Consider the following 7,256-nt stretch of genomic DNA (forward strand, 5'->3'; position numbering starts at 1 on the left):
AGATGTATTCTATTGTGCAGGCTTGTCAAAAATGGAAACATTACATTCTAGGGAAGGAGATGGTCATCCACGCTAATCACCAACCTCTTCAGTTTATACAGACACAAGGGAAGTTTCAGAATGATCACCATCAGAAGTGGTCTAAATATTTGCAACAATTCCACTTGAACATTAAAATACAAAAATGGTAGCACCAATCATGTTGTAGATTGCCTCAATGGGCCCCCATTTGCATCCCTGACTATTGTTCTCAACTCTTGTGGCCACGAGACCTCTAGATGGCTGCAACTGTATAAAAATAATCCAGAGTTCACCACCACATACTAGGTGCTAGTGGATGGCAAGTAAGTTCCTAATTTCCACCTCCAGGATGCATTATTATGCTACCTGCATCACCTTTGTGTTCCTTCAGGCGAGCGTGCCAAGTTGATTTTGTGGGCGAACTTCAGTCAGGTTATAGGACATTTTGGTTTGGAGAAAACTGTGGTCGTACTATATAGGTACTTTTATTGGCCAAAAATCTGACAGGATGTTGGAAAATATATCAAATCCTGCACTACTTGTGTCATTATCAAGCCAACCATCGAGAAGAAAGGCCTATACACTCCTCTACCTACTACCACCCAGCCTTGGGAATCCATCTCTATGGACTATCTATGTGGACTCCCTTCTACCAAGCATGGTAATGATTTTGTATTTGTGGTCGTGGAAAATTTTTCTAAGATGACTGTATTGGAGGCATGCAAGAAGAGTATCACAATGGAGGACACTGCCAAGCTCTTCTTTGAACGAGTGTGGGTACATTGTGGGATCCCGCAGACCATTATATCAGATTAGGATAGCATGTTCCTGATCACATTTTGGTCGAGCCTCTAGACACTATTGAACACCAAGCCCACCAAGTTGACTACATTCCATTCCCAGACTGATGGTCAGACAGAGGTCGGCAATAGGATGATAGTACACATACTCCACATGTATAACTCCAAGCATCCACAGACCTAGGATGAGAGCCTTCCCTATGTGCAACACAACTATAACAAAGCTCTCCATATTGTTGGCATTATGATGCATGTGTTGTCCTTGATGGAAACTCACTTGTAACAAAACAAGTGTATGGTAACTAGATGAATCCACAGGTCAGTTCAGAGGTGACAGAGTGATGGAACAGAATAACAGAATAACAGAAGGGTGGGACAAAGGTTTACAGATCATAATCATAAGTTTGATAAAGCTGAATATTCGAAGATCTATACACGGGTTCATCAAGACCAAGTCACGTATACACGCAGGTACAAAGAAGCAAAGTCACGTACATGCTGGCGCACTAATTTAAGAATACCAAGGGTCCTTAACATGGTATTAGCCCACAATATTGAGTGCATTAATGGTTACTTGATCCCGTGTAAGATTACCATCGGCACTAGTGTACTTTTGACTCATGGTATTGGCTAAGGCTCTAACTATATAAGGAGGTGAAGATTAAAGTGCTAAGTGTGCATGTGAAAGGGTTTTTGATGAACACTTCAATATGAATTATATCTTCATTGTAAGGGCCATAATTGACACATAGATCGGAAATAATTATGCACCAATGAATACAATGATGGACCAACATCATGAGTCCTCAAAACACTTTCCATTGTATGATCTTCTCATGGAATGACTAGATCTAAGTATTGACGCATGTTTTTATCTCTGAATATTATGATCTCGGTATTTCTGAAGTTCTGAAGAATTGGGCAATTTTAGGTCAAAATTTGTAGATCTGTATGCAGGTTCATCTCGGTTAATTCACGTATACATGCGGGTTCGTTTCTTCAAAGTCACGTACCTAAAGGAAGGGTTTATGTTCATAAATGACCGATCAACTTGATCAGTGTTGTTGTATCTCTGTTGTCTATCAATGATGTCCTCATGTTGATCTGGGTTGAGCGATAATGTCTGAAGTAGAACTGATTGAATGATGAAGTTGAATTTGGTTACATGTTGATTGGTTGAAAAGATTATTGATGTTGCTAACTGTATGAGGGTTCTATAAGCTAACATAATATTTCATCAATAACTCTGGTAAACTTTGTGTCTGATTAAGAATGACAAGTTTTTAGTACATTGAGATTTGTATGCAGGTTTCTCTACATAAAAGAGCGTTGATTCGGATTTAAACAAGAACACAAAAAATTATAGATATAACCATACATATAGAGATGCAACATAAATAATACTTCATTTCATTATTGTAAAATACTGAAATATGCTTACAAACAGAAATGGAAATAAACTAGCTAGGGCAATGGTAGCTTATCTCTGAGAAGATATGTGGCGCTAAATGCCTCTGAACTCTGTTACAATGAGGCTCAAAGGCCTATTTATTGTTTAGAAACAATGGAAAACCATAAAAATCCAAAAACCTAACCCTAGAAGATGAAACACCAAACTGTGGGCCCCGTTTGGGTAAATTGGTACATCAACTTCCCGAGGTCGTAACTTTGGCATACGATCTTCGTTTGACGTGCACAATATCTTGTTAGAAAGATCTATCTGAGAACTACAACTTTGGGAAGAAAAACATCGGTCCACGGACCCATGTTGCTACTAGTTCTCCCCAAAAATTCCGTTTAGGGCCTCAAAACGGATTCGGAAGTTCAAGACCCGAAAAACTGCTAAAAATAGTAAATTGTGCTACAATTAAGGAAATTGAAAAGTTGAAAGAAACAATGGTGGGGGTCCAAGTGGACTTGGCGGGTGGCCACCAATATCCACCTATATCATTCCTCCCTCCTTAGGAAGCAATTGTACCCATTGCGTTGAGTTCCTCCATGAGATGAGGAAACTTCTGCTGAACTTGGTCCCTGGTAAGCCACTTGCCCTGGTGAAGGAGTTAACCTGCTTTGACAACTCGATACAATTGGATATTCTGCTGGCGAGTGTGCTTGATCTGTGTGTCCATGATCCGATCAGTTGCAGCTTGTTCCATGCAATCTGGATTTAATTCTGTGGGTGTGAGTTGTTTTGCAATGTCAGATGTGTCTAGTAATGGTGGAAAGTATGGCCGAAGGTAGTCCACATTGAACACTAGGTGCAGGCCAAGGAATAGGGGGATGCTGAGCTCAAATGAATTGTCTCCCACAGCCTTGGTAATGGTGTAAGGACCATATCAGAGTGGTTTGAGCTTCCGATAGGCTCTGGTAAGGCGATCCTTTTGCAAATGCAACTAGGCTTTGTCGCCCACCTAAAACTTGTGTGGCATCCGATCTTGATCATGTTGCTGCTTATACTTGGCATTTGATTTCTCCAGAATGTTGTGGACCTACTGGCGAATATGTTGGATGTGCTCAATGAAGTTGTTTGCCTTATCTGTTTCAGATTGGACATGAGCCGAATCAGGGTGAGTAGCTGCAATTGGCAAGGCCACATCAATGGGACATAGTGGCTAGAATCCCAAGCCCACCTAAAAAGGGTTGGGGCCAGTCGAGCTGTGGAGAGCCCGGTTGTAGATCTGTTGAACATAGGGGAGGATCTCATCCCATGTGCGTGGATTCTTTGAGTTGTACATGTGCAGAATGTGTACGATCATCTTGTTGACAACCTCTTTCTGGCCATCAGTTTGAGGATGGAAGGTTGTGGACTAAGTGAGTTTGGTGTCCAGCATCGACTAGAGACTAGACCAAAATGTACTGAGGAACCTATTGTCCCGATCTGAGATGATAGACTGTGGGATCCCAAAGTGTACCCACAATCATTCAAAGAAGAGTTTAGTAGTGGCTTTTGTTGTGATATTCTTCTTGTAGGCCTCCATAATGGCCATCTTCGAGAACCTGTCGATGGCCACAAAAACATAGTCGTTTCCATGCTTAGTAGAAGGAAGGCCCGACATGTAATCCATGGAGATGGATTCCCAAGGTTGACTAGGGGTAGGAAACAGGGTATAGAGGCCTTGCTTCTTGATGGTCAGTTTGGCAATGGCGCAGGTAGTGCATGATCTGATGTACTTCCTGACATCCTGTCGAAGGTTCAGCCAATAGAAATACTTCTGCAGTACTGCCACCATTTTCTCGACCCCGAAATGCCCAACAGCCCGGCTGTAGTGTGCTTCCCAAATCATCTTGGCACTCTCACTTGAAGGAACACAAAGGTGACGCAAGTGGCATAACAGGGCATCTTGGAGGTGAAAATATGGAACATGCTAACCCTCCAAGAGTGTCTGGTATGCATGGCCGAATTCTGGGTTGCTTTTGTAGAGAAGTCACCAATCAGAGGTCTCGCGCCCACAAGAGTTGATCACGGTGGTTAACGCCATGATCGGTGGTCGACTGAGGCAATCTGCAACATTATTGGTGTTTCCCTTCTTATACTTGATATTCAAATGGAACTGTTGCAGGTATGTGGACCACTTTTGATGGCGATCATTTTGCAATTTCCCTTGGGTCTGTATGAACTGCAGGGGTCGGTGGTCTGTGTGGATGACTGTTTCCTTCCCCAAAATGTAATGCTTCCATTGTCGGCATGCCTGCACAATGGAATAGATTGCTTTTTCATAAGTGGGATACTTCCGGAATGTGTCTGAAAGTGTCTCAATGTGATATGCCACTAGATGCCCGTGTTGAGTAAGGACTGCCCCAATAGCATGGTCAGAGGCATCTGTCCCGACCTCAAATGGTTGTTACAAGTATGGTAATGTGAGAGCTGGTGCCGAGCAGAGGCGATCTTTCAACTCTGTGAATGCCTTATGTTGAGATTCGAACCAAATGAATTTTGCTTTCGCTTGTCCCTTGGTGACTCAAGGGCCAAGTGATATGAGAAAATCCCAACACGAACCTGTGGTAGAAATTGGCAAGACCTAGAAAGTTGTGGAGCTCTGTCATAGTGGTTGGAGATGGCCAATCCCGAATGACTTGGATCTTGGCTCTCGTCCCATGTGCATGGATGATTTGAGTTGTACATCCGTAGAATGTGTACAATCATCCTGTTGACACCCTCTGTCTGGCCATCAGTTTAAGGATGGAAGGTTGTGGACTTAGTGAGTTTGGTGTCCAACATCGACCAGAGACTGGACCAAAATGTACTAAGGAACCTACTGTCCCGATCTGAGATGATAGACTGTGGGATCCCAAAGTGTGCCCACACTCATTCAAATAAGAGTTTAGTAGTGGCTTCTGTTGTGATATTCTTCTTGCAGGCCGCCATAATGGCCATCTTTGAGAACTTGTCAATGACCACAAAAACATAGTGGTTTCCCTGCTTAGTGGAAGTAAGGCCTGACATGTAATCCATGGAGATGGATTCCCAAGGTCGACTAGGGGTAGGCAGCGGGGTATAGAGGCCTTGCTTCTTGATGGTCAGTTTGGCAATGGTGCATGCAGTGCATGATCTGATGTACTTCCCGACATCCTGTCAAAGATTCAGCCAATAGAAATACTTTTGTAGTACTGCCACCGTTTTTTCGACCCTGAAATGCCCAGCAGATCGACTGTAGTGTGCTTCCCAAATAATCTTGGCACGCTCGCTTGAAGGAACACAAAGGTGACCCAGGTGGCATAGCAGGGCATCTTGGAGATGAAAATATGGAACATGCTGACCCTCCAAGGGTGTTTGGTATGTGTGGCTGAATTCTGGGTTGCTTTTGTAGAGAAGTGGCCAATCAGAAGTCTCATGCCCACAAGAGTTGAGCACAGTGGTTAACGCCATGATCGATGGTCGACTGAGGCAATCTGCAACATTATTGGTGTTTCCCTTCTAATAATTGATATTCAAATGGAACTGTTGTAGGTATGTGGACCACTTCTGATGGCGATCATTCTGCAATTTCCCTTGGGTGTGTATGAACTGTAGGGTTCGGTGGTCTATGTGGATGACCGTTTCCTTCCCCAAAATGTAATGCTTCCATTGCCGACAGGCCTACACAATGGAATACATCTCTTTGTCATATGTGGGATACTTCCAGACTGTGTCTGAAAGTGTCTCACTATGATATTGCACTGGATGCCCATGTTGAGTAAGGATTGCCCCAATAGCATAGTCATAGGCATCTATCTCGACCTCAAATGGTTGTTGCAAGTCTGGTAATGCGAGCACTGGTGATGTGCAGAGGCGATCTTTCAACTCTGTGAATGCCTTCTGTTGAGATTCATACCAAAATAATTTTGCTTTGGCTCCTCCCTTGGTGACTTGACTCAAGGGCCAAGTGATATGAGAAAATCCCTACACGAACTTGCGGTAGAAGTTATCAAGACCTAGAAAGTTGCGGAGCTCTGTCAGAGTGGTTGGAGATGGCCAATCCTGAATGACTTGGATCTTGGCTAGATCCACATGCACCCCCTGTTCATCAATAATGTATCCTAGATACTAAACCTTAGTCATGCCAAAAGTGCATTTCTCCAAATTGGCACATAAGTTGTGTTTCCGCAGTGTTTGGAGAACCTGTCGGATGTGGTGGAGGTGCTCTTCCCAACTCTGGCTGAAGATTAGGATTTCATCCAAGTATACCACTAAAAATGAGTTGGTGAATGGCCTCAAGATGTCATCCATTAGCCTCATGAAGGTTGCCGGAGAATTTTTCAATCCGAAAGGCATAACCTACCATTCAAAAAGCCCCTCCTTAGCTTTGAAGGCAGTCTTACACACATCAGAGGGTTTGATTGGTACCTGGTGATATCTTGAATTCAAATCGATCTTGTTGAAATATTTTCCCCCCTTCAGATGGTCCAAGAGGTCATCAATCCATGGGATCAGGTACCTATTACAGACAGTGATCTTGTTCAACGCCCAATAGTCAATACAGAGTCTCCAAGTCCCATCCTTTTGTTGTACCAACACGATCGAGCTCCCACAGGGTGATGAACTCAGACGGATGTGACCTTTCTACAACAACTCCTGAATCTGCGTCTTGATTTCATCGTTCTCTAGAACGGAGCGCTGATAGATTGGTCCATTGGGAAGTGGCGCACCTGGGGTTAGATCAATGGAGTGCTTGACCTGATAGTGCAAAGGAACCCCTGCAGGGGAGGTGAAGATGTCCTCTTACTCCTCCACGACCTTGTCCATCTGTAGTTGTCGTGCGAAGGGGCCCTGTCTGGAGGTCGTGGCCACCGTCTTCTTCTTTCCTTGAGGGCATATCATCAGGAAAACAAATTTCCTGGTTTGGGAAATGAGCTTACTGCATTGTTTTGCAGTAACCAAAGAGATGGCGGTAGGCGATGCTACCTTTGGTATCATGTACAACTTATTTCCCAAAGTAACAATAATAGCACGAGGCC

Source organism: Pinus tabuliformis, chromosome 3_1 (assembly GCF_031772625.1).
Source record: "Pinus tabuliformis cultivar Carrire ecotype Pingquan chromosome 3_1, CPIR1, whole genome shotgun sequence".
Classification (NCBI taxonomy): Eukaryota; Viridiplantae; Streptophyta; class Pinopsida; order Pinales; family Pinaceae; genus Pinus; species Pinus tabuliformis.